At 41.1% G+C, this 22,178-nt stretch overlaps 1 protein-coding gene and 1 long non-coding RNA gene across 9 annotated transcripts in view; one reads left to right on the top strand and one right to left on the bottom strand.

Annotated features, from left to right (window-relative positions):
* PALLD (palladin, cytoskeletal associated protein) overlaps nucleotides 1-22,178 on the top strand; it is a 408,455-nt gene that overhangs the window by 332,374 nt on the left and 53,903 nt on the right. The gene's annotated exons all lie outside the window — the stretch shown is intronic.
* Nucleotides 10,154-15,623, bottom strand: LOC123384881. The gene is made up of 2 exons (XR_006596596.1): nucleotides 14,633-15,623; nucleotides 10,154-11,197 (listed from the first exon to the last, which is right to left on the bottom strand). It is a non-coding gene; the product is annotated as an uncharacterized LOC123384881 (long non-coding RNA).

The raw sequence follows: 22,178 nt of genomic DNA, 5'->3' as shown, positions 1-22,178 counted from the left end.
GACCTGACCGCAGACCAGTCTGAAAGAAGTTGAAGGTGGGTGGAAAAGGCAGCTTGGCTCCACACCCAAAAGCTCAGAGGTAGAGAGAAGGTTATGTGCCTGGAGGGTGGCGGGCACTTGTATGGCTGGAGAGGATCCCACATGGACGGAGCTGGGGAAGGCTTCACCAGAGAGAGACAGGCCCTGCCTGTCACACTGAAGTGTCATGGAAAGTATGCAAATCACTTTTTCTGTGAAGGGATACAGGCACAGATTGGTCAAAATATATCCTATATGTCTATATAATGTGAGAAATCTTTCTAGATACTTTTATAAAGTATTTATTTTAGTATTTTAGGGCCTGTTTATCACTTCTTACTAACCCCTTTATTCTTCTTTCAGTAACATTATCTGATTTTGATTTTGATTACCCATAAGACAGGTGGTTATGAGTTTAAGAGACTCCAAAATCATAACTTTCTTAAGAAAGATTATATAAAGAATTCGACAGATGTTGGTGGGAACTGGAGCCATGGTTTTAAATATTAACGTGATGTATTCTTCCAAAGGACTTGAGAGTCCTTTTCAGAGTGATTTGTGAAAAACTCTCAGAGGTACCACAAATTTAAATTAAAGTAGTCTGAATGAGTGAAGCTTCCTCTTCCTGTAGTTGGAGATAGCAAATAGTTGTTCCAGGATCGTTGTTCTTGCTCCTCTCACTTCTTTCCCTTCCTGGTGGGCCCTTTGGCCAGTTCATTACTAAATTATCTGCTCTAACCTGAATTCAACTACTAATGCTATGACTTCATTCTTAAAACACCCCATGAACCAGGTATAGCACAACTGGTGAAAAAGCCTCTAGTTTGACAACACATCCTGATTAGATCTCTTCTTCAAACAGTACTTCCTGCAACCTCCCTCCTTCCCTTCTCCAACAAAATTCACTCTTTTATCACGAATGTGCAGATATTAACTTGTACATTTGGTGCAGTTTTACACCTCTACACACTTTACCACTTGCATTCTTAGATATAAGATCCAGAACAGGAAAATATATTGGAAGTGCTCTGTGGATCCACTATATGCAGTCAAGGTGAAGATTCAAGTTCATACGTCATTTGTTTTCTCATGTTTTCTTTTATAACTTGAATAACTGAGAGCTAAATTTTTCTATTTGATATGTGTAATGTAAGTGGCTGTAAGTACCTGGTGATCATCTTAAACTTAAGGCCTTAAATAACAAACAAGGCATCAATATCCATATTAGTAATATCTGATCAACAAAGAGTTTCCTTTATAAGAGGGAGAAAGAAGAGGTGCCTGGGTGGCTCAGCTGGTTAAGCGTCCAACTCTTGACTTCAGCTCATGTCATGATCTCACAGTTCATGAGTTCGAGTACCGCGTCGGGCTCACAGTGCTGACAGCATGGAACCTGCCTGGGATTCTTTGTCTCCCTCTCTCTCTGCCTCTCCCCTGCGCTCTCTCTCTCTCTCTCAAAATTAAATAAATAAGCATTTAAAAAAAAAAGAGGGAGAAAGAGGTACAATTATTTTGTAATTGTCTTATGTGAATTTTAAGTACTGGTCCTGTAGGGAGAGCAGGTCTGGGGCATAAGAGATAACCTTAGGGAGCAATCATGTGGAATTTGTAGCTTGCTCTGTGCAGGTGGCCTGTATGTCATGGTAGTGAAACTGCAACAGAAAGAAGATTTATTACAGTAATTACAGTGACTGGTTGTCATTCAGACTCCTATAAGGCACAGTCTACCCAGAGTAAGCTAATGGTCTGTTCATTGCAAGTCTGTGCCGGTAATTAAAGACTATTCTGAAAAGAAGAGATTCTGAAAATGTGGTCCCCATACCAACAAGATCAGCCTCGCCTAGAAAACTGTTAGCAATTTAAATTCTTGGGCCCCATCCCAGATCTACTGAATCAGGAACTCTGAGGATGGGGCCCAGCAATCTGGTTTCTCAACCTTTCTAGATAATTCTGATGCCTACAAACGTTTGGGAACCAGTCCTGTAAAGGAGTATGTTGTTCCTTAAATAAGTAAGATTTGAAAATGATGATCTACCAAATGCCAGGACATCCATTTCTTACCCAGAGCAGTACCTTCTTTTTTGGCTGGCCGTATTACCGCGAAAAAATGTCAATTTGGCAATTAAGACCAAAGCCAAACAAAGTTTTAATGCTTGCTAATGAAGAAAAAGCCTGAAATTAGTGGACTAGCTAAAAGCAGACTGGCTTTCAGAGCTGCCCCATCTTCCATCCTGGTTTTAAAAGCTTCTTAATTAATTTGAAAGTTCAGTTGGAAAAAGATTGGAAAAAGATCATCTATTCTTTCCTCCTTTTTCGGATAAAGATACAGTCGTAAGATCTTTTTGAGGGCAATTGGGCTGCAATCATTGAAATGTAAAATTCACATACCCTTTGACCTGACAATTTCTAGAAATTTTTCCCACAGAAAACTCAAAACAAATATGCAAGTTGTGCAAGGATCGTCATTGTTAACACTGTTTGTACTAATGAGTCCTTGAGGAGAACATGTCCGTCATTAATAAAGAATGGCATATCTGTACTATGGAATGCCGTGAGGCCATTGAAAATCGTGAAGTGCATCTGTGTGTGCTGACGTGGATGGATAGCCATGATATGTTGTTGGAAGATAAAAGATCCCTGAGGGAAAATGCAGACACACGATCCAATTTTTGTGGACAAACAAAAATCCAAACTATAAACATAAATGTGTTATATGTATTTATATTTGCATAGTTCTGGAAGGAGAGCTTTAAAGTATTAACAGTGGTTTTCCCTGGTGGGTGGTGATGGGGAAGAATTTTCACTTTTACTTTATCATTCAAGTAGTTTCACTTTCTTATACTTGAATTTCCCACAATGAGTATGTATTCCTTTGGGGACAATAATTAGGAAGAAACTAAGTCCTCAGAATATTAAGAGAGAGCTAATTAGCAGTAGAACAAACTCTGGCACCCTGATCTCCTACTTCCCGATAGGTGTTGCTCGGCATTATTTTTCACTTCCCCATAACGGAGTTACTCAGGATTTTAGAGCAAGAATGTAGCCTAATCTACTAATTATACTTGTAGGAGACTGAGCCTAGTGGGGCTGAGTGATGGAGAGGGGTCTCCTCAGATTGTGGCTGAGGGAAGAAGCAGGTAGAGGCCCTTCCCAACCCCCTGGAGACATGAAAGTGAATCAAAGTAAAGGGAGGCTTCATGCTTGAAATTCATGGTCACTCCTGAATATGAGCCTGCCGCTTTGTCTCCTCTTAGGGCCTATCCTTGATGGGTTCCAAGACTAATAACAAAAGCCAGAAATTTGTGTAATTTAAAGATTGAATGTACTTATTATCTTGGTGGGTGGTGACTGGAAGCCAGGGCTACTGAGCAAGAACCAGGATTCATTAACTGCCTTTCAACCCGGCAAGTATGCCATATAGAAGGACCTGACTTGGAACTCCTCTCTTCTCCCACTGCCTCTCCCTCTCATCTTAAAAGAAGGCTTCTCATATCATTACAGATGATAAAATAATTTGAAGAAAATGTAAGCAAACTCAGTATAGGAAAGACACAGTACTCCAGGTAGTTGTCAAACTTAGAATTAAGCTCATCGGAGTTCTGCGTTCTGGTGGAATTCAAACCCTCAATATGGAATATACTTTTGTTCTGTACCTTTAGTAGTAGAAAGGAAAGGCTTAGATTCACAAAATGTGTTTTGTGCTGAATAATTGTCCTGAATCTTAGTCTTTAGCAAAGGAATGAGAAGATTCTACTCTGTGACTGTATTTCATTTTTGAACTTCATCAATGTCAAAGCCTCTTGGAACTCTTATTTCCGGAAGAAAGAAAGAATTTCAAGATATTTGTTCTCCACCGTGGTTTGTAATTTTATTAATTTCTTTAAGTTTATTTCTTTAAAGTTTATTTGTTTTGAGAGAGAGTGAGGGAGTAGCAGAGAGAGGGGGAGAGAGAGAATCCCAAGCAGGCTCTGCACTGCAGCACAGAGCCTGACAAGGAGCTCAAATTCATGAACCCTGAGATCATGACCTGAGGTGAAGCCAAGAGTCAGACGTTTAACTGACTGAGCCACCCAGGCACCCTTGTAATATGATTAACCTCTGAGGTCACTGCAGACACAAATGAACTTCCCCTTAAAATGTAACAGAAGAGTACTTTACACTCAGTAGAGAGGGGATAGGTTATTTTGCAACTGTTCCTGTAGGGTGTAAGAAGGTTTTTTTTTCCTTGAATCAGAGTATACAACTCAGTCCTCAGCATGAGAGCCACTTAACATCTGAACGTAAATGAGTCCAGTGTATTACAACGTTCTCTTTTCATTCTCGGCCGCAGCCCAACCCCTGTTATAGTATTCTTGAATGTATTCACGTTCCGACCGGGCACGCCAGTAGACTTTCGTCCTTATCTTTCCTTGGCAACTGATAGCGTCAGAGGAAGAGATAAGCCGCCCCTGGAGAACTGAGCCATAATGGGTTCCAGACCTGGACATGCCCTCTGCGCAAGCATTTCTTTTGAAGACTCGGGGTTACATTAAGTGTTTGGGAGGTTTTGTTGTTTGCTGCTCAAGCAGCCAGATCAGATTTGCTTCATTGTGGAAACTGCAGCCAGAGACGAGGTGTACATTTTTAAGGTGATCTCTCATGCTCCGGCGCACTTAGCTGTGGAAAGGAAAAGGAGGAAGGAGGAGACAGTATGTTTTGACATGTGACAGTTTCTGTAGCAACGCTGAATTCATGGACAGGGCTGCAGAGAACCTGATGTCTGCTCTTAAAAGTCTGAATTGAATTCCTACTAGATTCTGAGATCTTAGAAGAGATTTCAGTACAAACCAAACTTTACATTTCATCAGTGTTGAAGGAAAGGAAAAGGAAACCAAAATTCTGTGGAAGCCAGGTTTGGCGTTACTTTTACATTCAGGACTTCATTTAAACTTCCTAAGAATAAACTTTAAAATAGGCTTTAAGTAAGAATAAAACTTAAACTTTATAAGAAAGCTCAGTGGTAGTATCATCCCCATTCTTGAAGAAGAGAACACTGAAGCGTGGAGAGGTTAAGTAGCTGGCAGTGGTGAGGTTCAGAGCACACGTGGCTTACCGATCCCACCGCACGTGGTAAGAGAAGCACGGAGAACCAAGCCGCGGGTTCCATTCCCTCCTCTCATGCCCACACCCACCCTCTCCTCTGCCCCCGCCACTAAAAGAGAGATCCTGGGGCATATTTATTCTCTGTTATTATGTACACATATGAATGAATTTGCTAACACTTGGTGTCCTAAAATACAGTGAATAAACTCCTGACCAGTTGTTCAATGTATTTAATTTTAAATTTTTTTTTTCAATGTTTATTTATTTTTGGGACAGAGAGAGACAGAGCATGAACAGGGGAGGGGCAGAGAGAGAGGGAGACACAGAATCGGAAACAGGCTCCAGGCTCTGAGCCATCAGCCCAGAGCCTGACGCGGGGCTCGAACTCCCGGACCGCGAGATCGTGACCTGGCTGAAGTCGGACGCTTAACCGACAGCGCCACCCAGGCGCCCCATAATTTTAAAAAGCAATCGATTCCTTTAATCCTCCCTCATAGTCGAGGCATACTAAGAAATGAGGATCTGATGACAAGCAGAAGTTGTGTCCGGCCACAGAGCCAGGAAACTTAATTTTCCTAGCTCCCGAGGTATCCATGTTTGCTGGAACCTGAGTGTGAGTGGTAGCTTGTGAGGCCCGCGGCCTTTCTGCCTCCCGAGTGAGAGGCCTTCCTGCTGTCACCTGGCTCCTGGAGGGAACAGATGCTCTCCCTCCCCACCCCCTCCAAAAATTCAGAAGATAAGAGGAAAACCTTTCCCTGACCATAAAATGGCTTATTGTTAAGGTATCTAGACCTGCAGTGTTAAACTTCCTTATAAAAGTCCTTTAAAAGATGCCAGTTCCTCACATTCCGAAGCTATTCAAAAAGCCTGGGAAATCCAGTCTACCACTGGGGAAAGTCCATCTCTCTTGTCACTTATATGGTTTCTAATGGTATGATTTCTAAATCTGTCATCTGTAATATGCTCTCCTGGATCTAGATCAGAAGAAGACAGGTGTCGTACAAAATGTGCACTTTTAACTTATGCTTAGCACGAATGTCCCCAGATGTGATCGCAGGACCTGGCATACCATGGGTGGGCAAGACGCATGCACAGCAAGAGTGAGTGTGACCCGCACACTGAGAGAGGGCAGGGTAGCGGGGCGGCCATGTGCCAGGCCAGCCGTGTAACGCACCATTGCCTATGCTTGGTCTCTTCCATTGCTTTGTCTCCATCATTACAGCCTCTCTTCCCTTCCTCCTGCATGTTCCAAGCCTGCCAATCGCACCAGCATGGATTCCCTACTTTGGATACTGCTGACCTTTCTCCATCTCCAGAATATGTCTTTCCCTCATACCCCCATAAATTAGAAGTAAACCTGCATTTTCTGTAAAATAGGAGAAAGTAGCCACCCAAAACTGGTTGTTACATTAACAGGACAATTGTGCAGTTTTGGGAATTGAATTGAAATTCAATGGATTTTCTTGTTTTCCTTGGAACCCATTTCTATTGAAAGACTTATACCTTAGCATTTTAATAAGTAATTTATCAGAAGCCATTAATGCTAGGTGTTAAAAACAAACAAACAAAACTATGACTCCTTTATGCCCATCAGATAAACGCACATGTGACACTAATGGAAACCTAAATGCTAGCCCTTTCTAGAAAACTAATCAATGTTGAGCCCTTCCACCACCTTTCATGTCTTCCGGAAACATGCTGTGGTCTCCTGGAAAACTGGAAAATGGGGGTTAGCGAGTTGCTGGTAAGAGCAGAGAAAGGGAGTGTAATGAGCAAGGTCTTGCAAAGCTTACACCAGCTTTATGGCTACAGTCTAGCTTTTGCTGACATTGAAGTTGATTTGGAAATCACCTGCCCTCCTGAGTGAGATACATAGGAGCTGCCTGGCAAGGCTGGTGAAGTGCCGGGAGCAGAACAGACAGAGCCCCAGTACCTGACTGGGAATGCCAAAGGTATTTACATCAGACATACAGTGCTGCACACATTTAAAGCTAAATAAATTGTGTAGTGAAGAAATACAGACTATACCCAGCGAGGTGATTACACTGCTTTTATTTTTTTTAATTTTATTTTTCATTTTTTAAAATTTACATCCAAATTAGTTAGCGTGTAGTGCAACAATGATTTCAGGAGTAGATTCCATAGTGCCCCTTACCCATTTAGCCCATCCCCTATCCCACAACCCCTCCAGTAACCCTCAGTTTGTTCTCCATATTTATGAGTCTCTTCTGTTTTGTCCCCCTCTCTCTTTTTATATTATTTTTGTTTCCCTTCCCTTATGTTCATCTTTTTTGTCTCTTAAAGTCCTCATGAGTGAAGTCCTATGATATTTGTCTTTCTCTGACTAATTTCACTTAGCGTAATACCCTCCAGTTCCATCCACGTAGTTCCAAATGGCAAGATTTCATTCTTTTTGATTGCTGAGTAATACTCCATTGTGTATGTATGTATATATATGGAAATGTATATATGTATATATACACACACACACAATGTATATATACACAAACGTATACACACACACACACACACACACACACACACCACACACACACACACACACACCACATTTTCTTTATCCACTCATCCATCGATGGACATTTGGGCTCCTTTGCATACTTTGGCTACTGTTGATAGTGCTGCTATAAACATGGTGCACGTGTCCCTTCTAAACAGCACACCTGTATCCTTTGGATAAATACCTAGTGGTTTAATTGCTGGGTCATAGGGTAGTTCTATTTTTAGTTTTTTGAGGAACCTCCATACTCCATTTTTTCCAGAGTGGCTGCACCAGCTTGCATTCCCATGATTACACTGCCTTTTTTTTTTAATTTTTTTTTTTTAGCGTTTATTTATTTTTGAGACAGAGAGAGACACAGCATGAACAGGGGAGGGTCAGAGAGAGAGGGAGACACAGAATCTGAAACAGGCTCCAGGCTCTGAGCAGTCAGCACAGAGCCTGATGTGGGGCTCGAACTCACGGACCATGAGATCGTGACCTGAGCCAAAGCCGGACGCTTAATCGACTGAGCCACCCAGGCGCCCCGTGATTACACCGCTTTAATGCAGCTGAACACCATTTTAGTCCATGCCATGCTTGCTGGCTTCCTGTAGCTTCAGTGAAGGCAAGCTCCATGTCTGTGTTTTGTTCATTATTAGATTCTCAGCACTGAGCCTAGTGCCAGTATGTGGTAAAGCTCGTGGGTAAGAAGACACAGTGGAAAAATAAAAGGCCATCCCCAAAATTTATAGTAGGTACAAGAAGCTTATAGTTGCTCTTTAAGCTGGAGTTTTTTGTTATTTTCCAGGGGGCATTAAATTTTGCCCTGATAATTGGATTTACTGTGTTTTGTGGACTATTAGGTGAATTAAGTGGCCAGTATTTCTTCTGATTTCCTCTAGTGCTTTCTGGGTTTGGATATTATAGACCATATTTGGAATAGGTATGACTCAATGATAACAGCCCTGAAAGTAGGACTTTGAACTAGAATTGCCTTTTCTTCTGCCTCATTTGTTGTTGATAATATTAATTGTTCATTCACTGGTAAACTCTGCAACAAATGTCAGGTTTACTTTTTAGAATTAGTAAAATCAGTTTTCATAATTCTCGTCTTTTGAGAGAAAACAGAAAAGACCACAGTGTTCTGTGGAGGGAGAAGAGTGACAACCAGCCAATTAATAGAAAAATGAGAGCTGATGTAGGGGCACCTGGGGGAACCTAATATGTGAGCATCTCATGTAGTCACTTTAGCTTTTATGCAGCATGATTTCTAGCTTTTCCCATGTATATACAGAGAATTTTTTTTAATAGAAATGTTGCCCTTCAGACACCTGGGGGCTTGGTCCATTAGTGTCCGGCTCTTGATTTTGGCTCAGGTCATGATCTCATGGTTTGTGAGTTCGAGCCCCCCACTTGGGATTCTCTCTTCCTCTCTCTGCCCCTCACCTGCTTGTGTGCTCTGTTTCTCTCTCAAACTAAATAAATAAACTTAAAAAAAACGTTGGCCTTGAAAGTCTGGTACAGGTTATTTTACAGATCACCACAATGAAGTCCAGAAACGACCACACTGGGAGAAGTCCACACCAATTCCCAGGTGTTTTCTAGACCAACTGTCATTTCTTTGTGTTAGCCTGTGGCCTCCCAGTTCTCATTTTACTGAAGCGGGAAGAGGCCTTGAGGGTCTGGGCAGGTGGAACCATCAGACTAGATAAAAGATGTGCAGAGTATGCTCATGTGGCAAATGCTGTGAAAAACGTGCCCAGGTCTCTGAGGACAGGAGGCTGAAGCACTTGATAAAGTTTGGAGGCCTGAAGAAGGGGCCTTTCCCCAGGGACTGATACTGGAACTGACGTCCAAAGGGTGAATGGGGGACGGGAAAGGCATTAAGGCAGGAGGATTGGCACCTTGAAGGGTAAGGCTGAAACTCTGAGAATGGGGGCAGTGACAAGAGGCTAGAGCCAGGCGAGCAGGCCCGGTGGGCCTGTTTAGAGAATTCAGAATTTATCCCAAGAGCAAGCAGAGCTACTGGGGTCCCGGTAAGTGAGAGTCACAAGACTAGATGTGCAACTGGAAAAGAAATCTCTGGGCTGCATGATGAGAACACTGCAGGGGAGACGTTAGGAGAGAGAAATGCAGGACTTGGTGGTGATGTAGATATGGTAGGTGAGGGGCACCTGGATGGTTCAGTCAGCTCAGGTCATGATCTCACAGTCCGTGGGTTCCAGCCCACATCAGGCTCTGTGCTGACAGTTCAGAGCCCGGAGCCTGCTTCGGATTCCTTGCGTCTGTCTCTCTGTCTCTGCCCCTCCCCCACTCTTGCTCTGTCTCTCTGTCTCTCAAAAATAAATAAATGTTAAAAAAAAAAAATTTAGCTATGGTAGGTGAGAGGGCTGACTCCTGGGGTTCTGACTTGTGAAACTGGCTCAGTGATGGTACCATTTACTCAGGAGGAAGAGAGGATTCTAACAACAGCCAACAGAGCTCACCTCTGTGCCAAGCGCTGGTCTCACTTTATCTTCGCACTAGCCTTCTTACATAGGTCCTATTATGCCATCCCGTGGATGAGAAAACTGAGGTACAGAAAGCTTAAGTTGTCTGAGATCATACAGCTAGTGGGAACTAGAGAGAAAACACATGCATATGAGAGAGAGAGGGGAAGCATACATATAAAACAGGACAGTGCCTGGCGTTTATGAAGTATTCAGTAAATGTTAGAGATCACCTCCTCTTCCTGTTCATTGATTCTTGGATTCATTCATGGACTGTGTGCCAAGCTTTAGAAAATACACTGGGGAATATAATAGATGGGGACCCTGCCCTCAGGGAGATTGCAGCCCAGTAGAGGAAACAGACCATAAATAAACCAACTGTTATCTTGCTTGGGCAGGTTGGTAGGATGGTAGGATGGTCCAGGACCCTTAGACTGAAAAGTTAGAATTCTAGCTCTTGCATAAATCTTGGATGGACATACAGGGGAAAAAATACACATTTTGACTATGCCAAAAAAATGTTTCCCAGATGTTCTCTTGAGGTTCCACAGGCAACCCCAGCGAGTTAGGTCAGAAATGGGCATGGTGCCAGTTGTATAGGTGGGGCGGCCGAAGCTCCAAGAAGAGGCCGCAACACGACAGTGTCAGGGTCTAAAGCAACATGGGTTTCTGCATCCTGGCCGCTCCCGCTGGACCTCAAGAACAGCTGCCTTTGGGCACGAGGTGGAAGGAAATGGCCCAAGTCTGACGGCCTCTGAACAGGTCAAATCACAGCTCCCCACTCTCAACTATATATAGTAAAGAACTTACATAAGAGTGCTATTAAAACAAGACGACAGAGAGGAAAAGAGAATGCCAGCTGAATTTTTTCCACTAAAGCTCATATTTAACAGATGTGTTTTCTCTGTTTCTGCAATGACAGTGTACCGGGGGACAGTTCCCTAGGTCAGGAGGGAAACAGTCCACTTACTTGTGGAGTTGCAGTTGGGTCCGTCTGTACTGAGCACAGACTGGATCCATGGTAAATACGATGATACTGTTGACCTTTTTACGTAATGTTGCTCCTCTTCCTCAGCTCCCAGATCTCCTGATGTCTGTGGCAAAGGGGCTGTGTGGAAGAATGAAAACATGGCTGAAATGATTTAAACTCAACCTTACAATATATTTGGGATATAATGTTGAAAAAGGAATGTTCTCAATTCAGTAAAATGGACTAACATATTACTGTTAGGTCTCTTTTCAGATAAATGCTTTAAGTTACTATTAGCGATTTCATTTTATAAAGGCATTCTTAACCCATCTAATCTCTTAGTCTCTAGTGCCTGCTGATGCACAGATTATGTTAAATTTATACATTAGTTTATGTCTACGTTATGTGCCCTTGACATTATATAATATTAGTGGGAGGACTACAAGTTCCATTTTTCCCAGGGCTCTCAATTTGCCTGTTGGCTGAGCGTCCAGGGTCCACATTTGGACCCTAAATTACATGGTCATCCTGAATATTAATTACTAACAGTTATTGAAGGTTTGGTCAAGCTTTGCTCTAAACACTTCATATGTAATAAGGAATTTCGTCTTCACAGCCTCAGAGGGAAGGGCTATTACAATCCCCATTTAGGGATGACGAAATAGGCTCAGAAAGATTAAGTGATCAAGGACACTCAGCCACTAATTTAAACACAGGTGATTTAACTCGGGCGTCTACACTCCTGAGAAGTACACCATTACCTTTAATTCCAAAGTCAGTAAGAAGTGTGTAGATAAAACTCCCAGGAGATGGTAGCACCTGTTAGGCTAGAAAGCTCTTTGAGTTCTTAAATGGAATTGGTTTCCCAGTTCGCCAGTGCTGAGTCCTTTATGGAGACAGCGAGGACCGTCCACAGTCCAGTTTCGGTTTTACTGAGCACAGAAGACTCAGGTGAACTTGTTTTTCTTTCCTTTGAAAGAATAAAACTTAAAAGAAAAAAGTTCTGGAGGAGGCTAGATTTAGAAGTATAAACTCGGAAGTATTAGAACCATCCTCCCTCATTTTCCAGGCTGGCCTTCCTTCTCTCTCTACACCCCTTCTCTGGAAGCCCTTCCTTACCTCCCACATTTTTGTGATCTTGTGGTAAATCTCATTTTGTTAGTGAACCAAAGTGAAAATGAACAGTAACTGAGAGGTTTGCTATTTACTACCTGCTGAAGGCTATAAAAGAAGGCCTCATGTTCACATTAGCACGTTACTCTCACGATCCATTGCGTCTCAGGGTTGTTCATTTATAAATTAATTATTTTACAGTATCATATTAGCTTTGTCAGCACCCGGGCACCATTGTGGACTTTAGAGTTAAACCTTTTTTTTTTTTTCTACTCTCTTATTTCTCATAAAAATAGTCCTTATATCAAGATGAAAGAAGGGTCAAATACCAGCTAGAATCAGCACACTGATGAATAATCCTGTTTATATTCATGGAAAGCTAATTGTTTCAGGGAAGGGTTTGCTCCGATTGATATTTACTTTACCCATCTTCATCAATCTTACCTTTCATACCAAGAAGTCTAGATCAGTTGACATGGTTTCTGTTTTTGCAAACAAGTTTATTATGTAACACATCAAAATTCAATTCCTTTTCAGTTTTATTGAGATATAATTGACATAGAACAGTGTGTTAGTTGAAGGTATACAACATAGTGAATTGACCTATATACTCCTGCAAAATAGTCCCCACACTAAGTTTAGTTAACATCCATCACCTCAAAAACTTACATCTTCTTTTCTTCTGCTGACAACTTTTAAGATCTACTCTCTTAGCGCCTTTCAAATACGCAATACAGTATTGTTCACTATAGTCCCTGTGCTGTACATGGTATCCTTAGAATTTACTGATAACTGAAAGTTTGCACATTTTGACCTCCTTCACCCATCCCCCACTCCCTCCTTTAGCAACCACCCATCTGCTCTCTGTTTGCACAAGTTCAGTTTTTTTAGATTCCACATGTAAATGAGATCATACAGTTTTTGTCTTTTCTGTCTGGCTTATCTCACCTAGCACAATGCCCACGAGGTCCATCCGTGTTGTCACAAATAACAGCCTTTCCTTTTTTTGTGGCTGAATAATATTCTATCGTACATAATACATGTAACTATATTTTCTTTACCCATTCATCCATTGATGGACACTTAGGTTGTTTCCATGTCCTGGCTGTTGTCAGTAATGCTGCAGTGAACATGAGGGTGTTTGTTTGAGATAGCGATTTATTTGTTTGAGATAAATGCCCAGAAGTGAAATTGCTGGATCATATGATAATTCTATTTTTAATTTTTTGAGGAAACTCCATGCTGTTTTCCATTCCATTGTTTGGCTACACCAGTTTACGTTCCTACCAAGAGTGCACCAGGCCCTCTTTTCTCTACCTCTTTGCCATGTTTGTTATCTCTTGCGTTTTTGACGATAGCCATTCCAACAGGTGTGAGGTGATATCTCTTTGTGGTTTTGATTTGCCTTTCCCTCATGATTAGTCAGGTTGAGCATCTTTTCATTGCCTGTTGGCAATTTGGGTATCTTCTTTGGGAAAATGCCTGTTTAGTTCCTCTGTCATTTTTTAACTGGAGTCTGTGTATTTTTTGGAATTGAGTTGCATGAGTTCCTCCTTTATTTTGGATATTAGCCCCTTAATCAGATATATGATTTGTAAATCTTTTCTCTTATTACCTAGGTTGCCAGCCTTTCGTTTTATTGGCAGTTTCCTTTGCTACAGAAGCCTTTTTAGTTTGATAGAGTCCCCCTCATTCATTTTTGCTGTGGTGGCTAGATTATGATGTTAATATGGTAATGCCTCAGAGCAGAAAAAGATCATCCAAAGTTGTGTAACACAGTAAACATCACACTGAGGACTGTTTGAGGAGAGCAAAAGAGAGGTATTTCTTGGCTTCTTAACTTCCACATCTTTACCATAAGATCAATCAGATAGAAAAATCTTTGGTTACAGCCAATATTGCCATTGTGATAAATCAAGAATCTAACAATTTCTGACTTTTCTGTCTGTTCACCACAACATATATATATATCAAAAAAATAAAAAAAGCAAAAATTTGAGGAATGTTAAATATTAACATTTAATATTAATATTAATATGCTTTCTTAAAGGTACCTTCTTCAAGGAGCATTATATGCACCTTTTTAATGTTTTCCATAATGGTGCTGTTGTTTAGAGAATTAAAATACCATTGTGAAAATGAGCCTATGTGTCACCCACATTTCTCCTGCCATATAACACCCCTCTGCTGGTAGGGCAGCTGTCTGTCTAGAGTTGCTCATTGAGAATTAAACACTGATTGTTTAGAGCAAAATGGCAGGTTTGAACAAGTTTTCCTAATAAGGAAGAATGATGTAATGTTTATGGAGGGGGGCCAGGTTCCCTCCGTTTGTTTTATTTATATTAGCTGAATTCCAGGGGAAAATGTGCTACGAAGCATGAGGGCTGCTAACTATATTTAGCCAAGCTCCGTAAGTAACACCAGAAGAAGGCTTTCTTTTTTTCTTAATTATATACTCACCAGTGTACTATATGATGTTTTTTTCCAGGCATCCTGTTTGTATGTAGTTTGATTAAGGATAAATAATACTTTTAGTTACATTTTTATCTTCTCCTTTGAGGATGAAGAAAGTATCTTTTGCAGTCTCTCTTTAACTTGGCAGGTTTTCTGTGAGATGCTGTTTTGGGGGGTGAAAAGATAGATAATTAATGATGATACCATGGTTGAAATGAGTCATTTTTTCAGAATGGAATTTAAGGAGGCAAGAGGTGGTGACTGTAGTCTTTCAGAAGTAGGATCATACATGTTAGAGAGCCATGTTCTGTCTCCTGTCTGGCCATTTTCAATCTAGATTCTCTCCCATCCACTAAACTTTCTCTAACTAGAATGCATAGTCTGTGCATTTTAAGACAGTAGGCTGTGATTTTTGTACCTTGGCCTTGAGACTTTTATTTAAACATTTTTATAAACCAGAGGAAAAAAGTAAAATTTGCAGCCTTATTTAAACATCAGCTTTGTAATTTGGTCATTCCCTGTCTTGTTGATGTGTTATATGATGTTTGCTTTTGCTTCATCAAATGATCCAAGGCTTAGGTTGTATTTCATATGAGAGAAAATTCAGATTCATCACCATCCCGAAGCCTGCTCTCTCCGCCTTGCATCTCACCGATCTTCCCCGTGGCTGGTCGATACCCACGCTCACTGCGGCTGGCAGGGCTGACTGTCCCACATAACCACGGCCTTACAGTGTGCGTGTTCACAGGATATGACTCTCTGTGGAGTTAGAGACTCCTCTTACTGCCAAGGAGAATGCTGTCCGGGATGGTAGAGTGCCCTCATCTATCATGATGAGTAGCACCAAGGGTGCCCCGAACAGGCCTACCTGTGTGCATGTCTGTGTGGAACAGTTCGAGAAACACAATCTTAGAAAAATTTCTGATATCACTTGCTGAGAAATCAGTAAATATGTTAGAAAATGAATAAGAATTTGGAAAACAGCTTTTCCACCACCATGGACACATCCATCACCGCTCCCCCATGATTCTAAAGCCCTGCAGTATGATTCCTGTCCAGAATCTTCTTGTGAGAAGCAGTGAGGGGACTTTTAGAACCAGGCCTGTGGGGAGTGCTGTCTAATAGAAATATAATGTGAACTACAAATACAGGCCACAAATGCAGTTTTAATTCTTTCATAGTCATATTAAAAAGAAAAAAAGAAATAAGCGAAGTTAATTTTAATAATATCTTTTATTTAACCCCATAACTTACAAATGTCTTTTCAACATGTAAGTAATATACTAATGAGATAATTTTTTGCACTCTTTCTTGAACTAAATCTTCAAAATTTGGTGTGTTTTTTATACATATAGATCATCTCAGTTCGGACTAGCCACATTTCAAGTGTTCAATAGCCACATGTGGCTAGTGGCTACCGCGTTTGGACAGCACAGGTCTAGAGGATATAAATTGCGTATACACTCTAAATCAGTGTAGCAGAAACAGCGTTCAGTATTCTAAATGTTCATCTCCATCTTTTCACAGCTGGAGATGAATTTGCAAACCATATGACAGGAATAAGAGCCGATCCCGGTGGTAGAAATGGAGTTCACTTAGAGAGGTATCTGTTGAGTACCTACTATGTGTCAGGACCTACTTCACATCCTGAACCACAGTTGTGTACAAATGGACAGAAAAAGTCTCCCCCCTGCCACCCCGCCGCACCCCCAAGGCACTGACCTCCCAGGGCTAGAGTAAGGGTGGACCGGAGGGCTAGGTGTTCAGGCAGAAAGTATAAAAAGAGATACAGAAATGTAATAATTCTGTGGTAAATGCTGTGAAGAAATAAAACAGGATAATGAATTAGAGCGACATGGGAGTCCTTTTCTTGCTCATTTGAGTATTACGTGAGTCATTTAGGAAGTGAATTGGGCTGTGTGGTGTGAAAAATGTTTTTAGTTCAGCCTTAGGCAAATACTTCCTCTAATTATCAAAGTGACTCAAGAGATTCTCCTTTTCCTTTAAAAGAGAATTTCATTATTGAAAAACACCAGTACCCAAAGAAATGGAAGCCACTGAAAAAACTGGTTTCTATGTACTTCAAATAATGTTTTAGGACCAGGCCCCAGATGACAACATCTCTCCCCCAGGATATAACAGCTGACATAGCTAAAATATGAAGTATGGCCTAAATAATACACAGAGAGACTGATAATTTAGGAAAGATTTTTATGTTTGTTTTAACAGAGGCAAACAAATTAAAATTTTTTATCTGTTCCTTTTCCTCATTTGCTTAAGTAAACTTCAAAACTAAGCACTTCCAAAGAATTTGGTCTCAACTATGTGCATGAGCAGCAAATGTTGTCAAGATATGGGACTAACTGAATAGTAAGTGTACGGAATATGAAAGTTTTGTGTTGAAAAAATATCTTGTTGTAAAGATGCAATAGAACTACCATGTAGTGTGTATCTGTGTTTTTTATGTAGGACCTGGCTTAGAAGACAAGCAGGAAATGGTTAACAGTATTTAGTTGATGCTGGGGAGGGAAATAGGTGGAACCTTTTCATAGTGTCCTTTTTGTATCTTTTGAATTTTGAAGGGCATGAGTTTTTACTTTTAATGAAGTCCAGTTTAGCAGATGGTTTTCTTTTGTAGATCACACATTTGGTGTCTTACCTAAGAAATCTTTGCCTTACTGATGGTCACAAAGGTTTTCCTATGTTTTCTTCTTGAAATTCTGTACTTTAGGTTCATAATTTAGCTAGAAGCTACGTATCGGTTACTTTTATATAAGGTGTGAGTTGTGGGTCAGGGCTCATTTTTTTTTGCCTATGGAAATCAAACAGGATATATGTTTGCATTTTTATCATGTGCACTTTAATATAAAGAATTTAATTCCAAAAGAGATAAAAAGGAACAGTGTACAGAAATGTCTGCAGCTATTCATTATAATTACAAATCTACTTTTAAAAAGAAAAAGTTTCGTTCTAACTACCCTGCTGATTTTCAGGAACTATCATTATCCTTGTGCTTTAGTTCTCTAAGCCAAACAAGTTAAATTCTGTTGGTCAAAAAGATTATGTTGACGCCTTGTTTTTCCAACCAGTTTCCCAATCAAAACTTGATGGCAGTATTTTATTATGGGTAAGAAACTAAAAATGTTACCGGCCATTGTAAGAGTAAATTTCAACTACATAATTAGATCCGCTGACTGGAAAGGGGTTATAAAGACAAACTTGCTGTCTCCAGGAGAAGGTGGGGATACTAAAACTTCACTGGAAACGAAAGGTTATGGATACATTTGCGATTGCCAGAATTCCTCAGGGAAAGCACGATGTAGAGGGCTCTTCCATATCCCTTAGATGAGGAGTGGCGTCCTGCCATCAAATCGCCTTCCAAGGGGGAATGCATCTATTTAATGCTCCTATTTTATTGTACTGAGCCCATCGGAGGCCACCACACCTTCTCCGTCCTTGAGCAGAGCTGGGGCTGGAGAAATAATGACTAATGGTTTGAAAATACACTAAGTAGCAAGGGAGCCCATATATCGAAGGTTCTTTCGGACCACTGAAGTGCATGAATGATTTCTATTTGAGGCGGTGGTGGTAGGGAGGGTGCTATCCCTTTTTCGTTTTCAAGTTTGGGACCATTGGAGGGATAACCTGAGGAGACAGAAGGAGAGGGATCCAAGCCTCAGACTTGTACTGGGGAGAACTGGAGGAGAAAGGAGGTATGTGGCTGGGCCAAGTGAGCTAATACTTCCCCCTGCAGTTAAGCAGGCATAGCTGCCCATTCACAGATTCACAGGCAGCATTATACATTCACTGGGGCAGGCCCCGCTTCCCAAGAGGGAGGAGAACGCACTCTCCCTGCAAACAGCAGGTCCAAAGGGGAAGAGGAAGGAAGGGCTGATCTGAGCATGCCCAGATGCACCTCCCATGCACTGGAAAGGGTTCTCTTCTTATGGAAGTACCCTCCCCCCCCCCGGCCCCGCCCCACAAAGTGGAAACAGGGTGAAGGATGGAATGTCACTCCTTCAATGGCCCAATGTCCTACTGATGCTACAAAGTAATACTTTTTAAAGAGCATAATACTCTTGAGAGGGGTGTGTGTGTGTGTGTTTAACATACACCATAAATGACTAGTGTCCTCTGGCTTATTTTCACATTTTTATGAATTCTGTGGATCTTTAATTTACTCATATATTTTAAAGACCAGGAAATATGTCCACGGCCAGAAAAAAAAATCACTCGCAAATTCATAACTCATGTTTCTACACTTACTACATTAATCCTGTCTGATCTAGAAGGCATTAACAACAAAAATTCATAATAATTTTGGTTCCCTCGTATGAACTCCTCCTGTGCTTCTGAGATTACAGATATGCTTCTGTTTACTGGTGGCCACGATCAAGATAGAAGATCGTATTTGAAAGGTCAGGTTAGGAATAAACGTGCGCACGCACACACACACACACACACGAATGTTGTGACTGTGTTACTAGGACATAACACTGTTAGCCAAACAGCTGTGCGTGATTCCTAAGCAAGGGCTCAGTCCTTACTCTTCTGGGAAGAACACAGTTCCCTTGTTGGAGCCTGACTGATTGATAACATATCTTTCCTTTGTTTTTTGGACTGTTTATCTGTTTTCTTGTTAGAAGGGGCTTTCTGGTTTAATTGTTAGTGAAAGAAGTCTGTACCTTGGTGTCTTCACATGAGTAGCTGAAAGCAAAAACCTAGTTACTACTCGAAGCTCTGTCAGTGGCCTCCTGCATGATATTGACAGATGTACTTCTTACTCTGCTGTACAAGATCCAGGTTCCTTCCATCTGTCATTCTGTGAATCTCCTGTTCATATCGTCTTACAGATATTTATTTATTTATTAGGTATGTTTTAAATGTTTGTTTATTTTTGAGAGAGAGAGCACGCGAGAAAGGGAAGGACAGAGAGAGGCGGGGGACAGAGGATCCGAAGTGGGCTTTATACTGACGGGAGAGAGCCTGTAGTAGGGCTCGAACTCATGAGCCAAACGGTAAGCTCACGACCTGAGCTGAAGTCAGATGCTTAACCAACTGAGCAATCCCGGTGCCCCTCATCTTACAGATATTTATACCCCAGTAGCTTTTTCCCATTGTTTGTTTAAAATTTTAAAAAGAATAGTCTCATCCAGGTGTCTATACTACTTCCCTAAATGAAGGGCCACCTAATTTGTAAAATCTTATAATCTAATCATAAAACCAGTATAGTATGCAATAAACTTTATTATTTACATGTTTTGGAAAAGATTAAGAAAGTACAATAAGACAACCTCAATACTATAGCTGTATATACTATGAAGTTTTCTTCTTTCAAAAGGCATTGCAAGATGTTGCAGGGTTTTAATTGTATTGAGAGGTCATAAGTATCATATTGTAGAAAACTCCATTTAATCAAATGCCAGGTAAATGCCTCTTGACTATACACAGTTGTATATAACCATGCTGAAACCTCATGTAGCTATGGTAAATCTGTCTTGTTTTTTCTTAAGAGTAATTACATTAAGTAATTGGGCTGTTTTATCTAAGAATTATTTTCATGGTTTTAGTCATTTCTCAGGGAGGGAACCTCATTTATTACAGTTCTTCCCAAGACACATTTTGATAAGCTTCATTTACTGCTGGAAGGACTGGATCTGCCTCCTGAGGGGGAAGGTCAGTCAGCACTGTCATTACTGTGTCTCCTCCTGTGGCCTCTAAGGAATGTCAAGGTCAGTTGGTTATAAGCTAAGAAAGGTCAGAGCCATTTAAAATTTGCAATTCTTTTCCGTGGTCACAAGTCTTTTAGTGCATGCTGCTAAGCTACATCTCTTGAGCTTGCCAAAATGCATTTTTGAGTTTTTTTTCAAGAACCCTTTTCCTCTTTGGATAAGACGTTGGAATTGTTGCCTGGTGATCAGGCAATGATTATAGTCACACTGTGGAACCCTTGGCTTATATAACTTGGCTGTTAACATTTAATCTGGCAATGGTCAGGAGTACTGGGTGGCTCAGTCAGTTAAGCATCCGACTCTGGATTTCGGCTCAGATCATGATATCGCAGTTTGTGAGTTCAAGCCCTGCGTTGGACTCTGTGACAGTGCAGAGCCTGCTTTGGAGTCTCTCTCTGCCCCTCCTATGCATTCTTGCTCTGTTGCCCTCTCTCAAAATAAATAAATAAACTTTAGAAAGATTTAAAAAATAAACTAGCAATGGCCAACCTTTAAATGAAAACAAATTACTCTTTGAGGACTCAGGTCCAACCGTGCCTTCCACTCATTTATTTACCTTTGCAAGACGGAAATATGTACAAAATGTTATTGGCAGCTTATGATCTATTCAGAAATGTGGTTCACCTCTTCAGTGATAGACATATGTTTTTTAATTTATTTTTTAATGTCTATTCATTGCTTTTGAGAGAGAGCAGGCAAGCAGGGGAGGGGCAGAGAGAGAGTGAGACAGAGGACCTGAAGCAGGCTCTGCGCTGACAGCAGTGAGCCAGATGTGGGGCTCGAACTCATGAACTGTGAGATCATGACCTGAGCTGAAGTCAGATGCTCAAGTGACTGAGCCACCCATGCACCCCACGATAGGCCAACATAGAAATCTAGAAAGTCCTCTTTATAAATTAGTGTTGTTCATCAATACGTGAAAGATACTATTTTTTTTTAATTCCTGCATATTCAGTAATGTAGCCTCTCAAAAGATGGAGTATAAACAAATTAATATTCACGTGTCCAATCTTGAAAGACTAGATTGTGGATTTTATAGCTTGGAGGAACTTTAAAACCTATGTTAAGGGACTACTTAACAGTCGTCCAACTTGCTTTTTCACAGATAAGAAAAAACTGAGACCCGTCTCAGTTAAGGCCACACAAATAATTTGTGGCACAGTCACCTCTGCCAGGGAAAGCGCTGAGTAGCCCAGTGGCAGCGTCTGCGAGAAATAAAAGTCTGTAAAGCACAGTGTGTGAGACATAAGGCATTATGTGCCTAAAACTGTCCATATGGAATATCTTCAGGACATAGCCAAGTTGTCTCTCTGTACGTGGCTGTTTGGGGCTCCGTTGCAATGTTTATATTCCAGTAATGAAGAAACAAAGGGGTAAGACTGACAGAACCAGTCTTGGGTGGAACCCACATTAGAAAGGTCCCCTGCGGCTGAAGGGATCGTAGTGCACATGGAACTATGGGTAAGTCCTGCTGCCTTGACCAGAGATACCACCACGTAGTAGTCCTGAGCCAGGCTTCCTCAGTTTAAGCCCGTCGGCACCACCGTCCAGCTGTGTAACTTGGAGCAACTTACTTGTATCTTTGTGCCTCCATTTCCTCGTCTGTAAAATGGAGATAATAAAAGAGGCCTTACCTCTAGGTTTTTATAAAGATTAAATATAGTTCATATAGATTAACTTCTTAAAACGGTGTTTGGTACGTAGTAAGTGCTCAATAAGAGCTATTATCAGTGGTAGTAGTAATCATCATCATGATTGATTAAATATTTGGATGAGGCCTCCCCTGGTGACTTCAGATACATGGAATGGATGTTCTCATG

The sequence above is a fragment of the Felis catus genome, chromosome B1, assembly GCF_018350175.1.
Source record: "Felis catus isolate Fca126 chromosome B1, F.catus_Fca126_mat1.0, whole genome shotgun sequence".
In the NCBI taxonomy this organism is placed as follows: domain Eukaryota; kingdom Metazoa; phylum Chordata; class Mammalia; order Carnivora; family Felidae; genus Felis; species Felis catus.
Note: the sequence above shows the minus strand (reverse complement) of the source record. Positions and strands in the feature narration are given on the sequence as shown.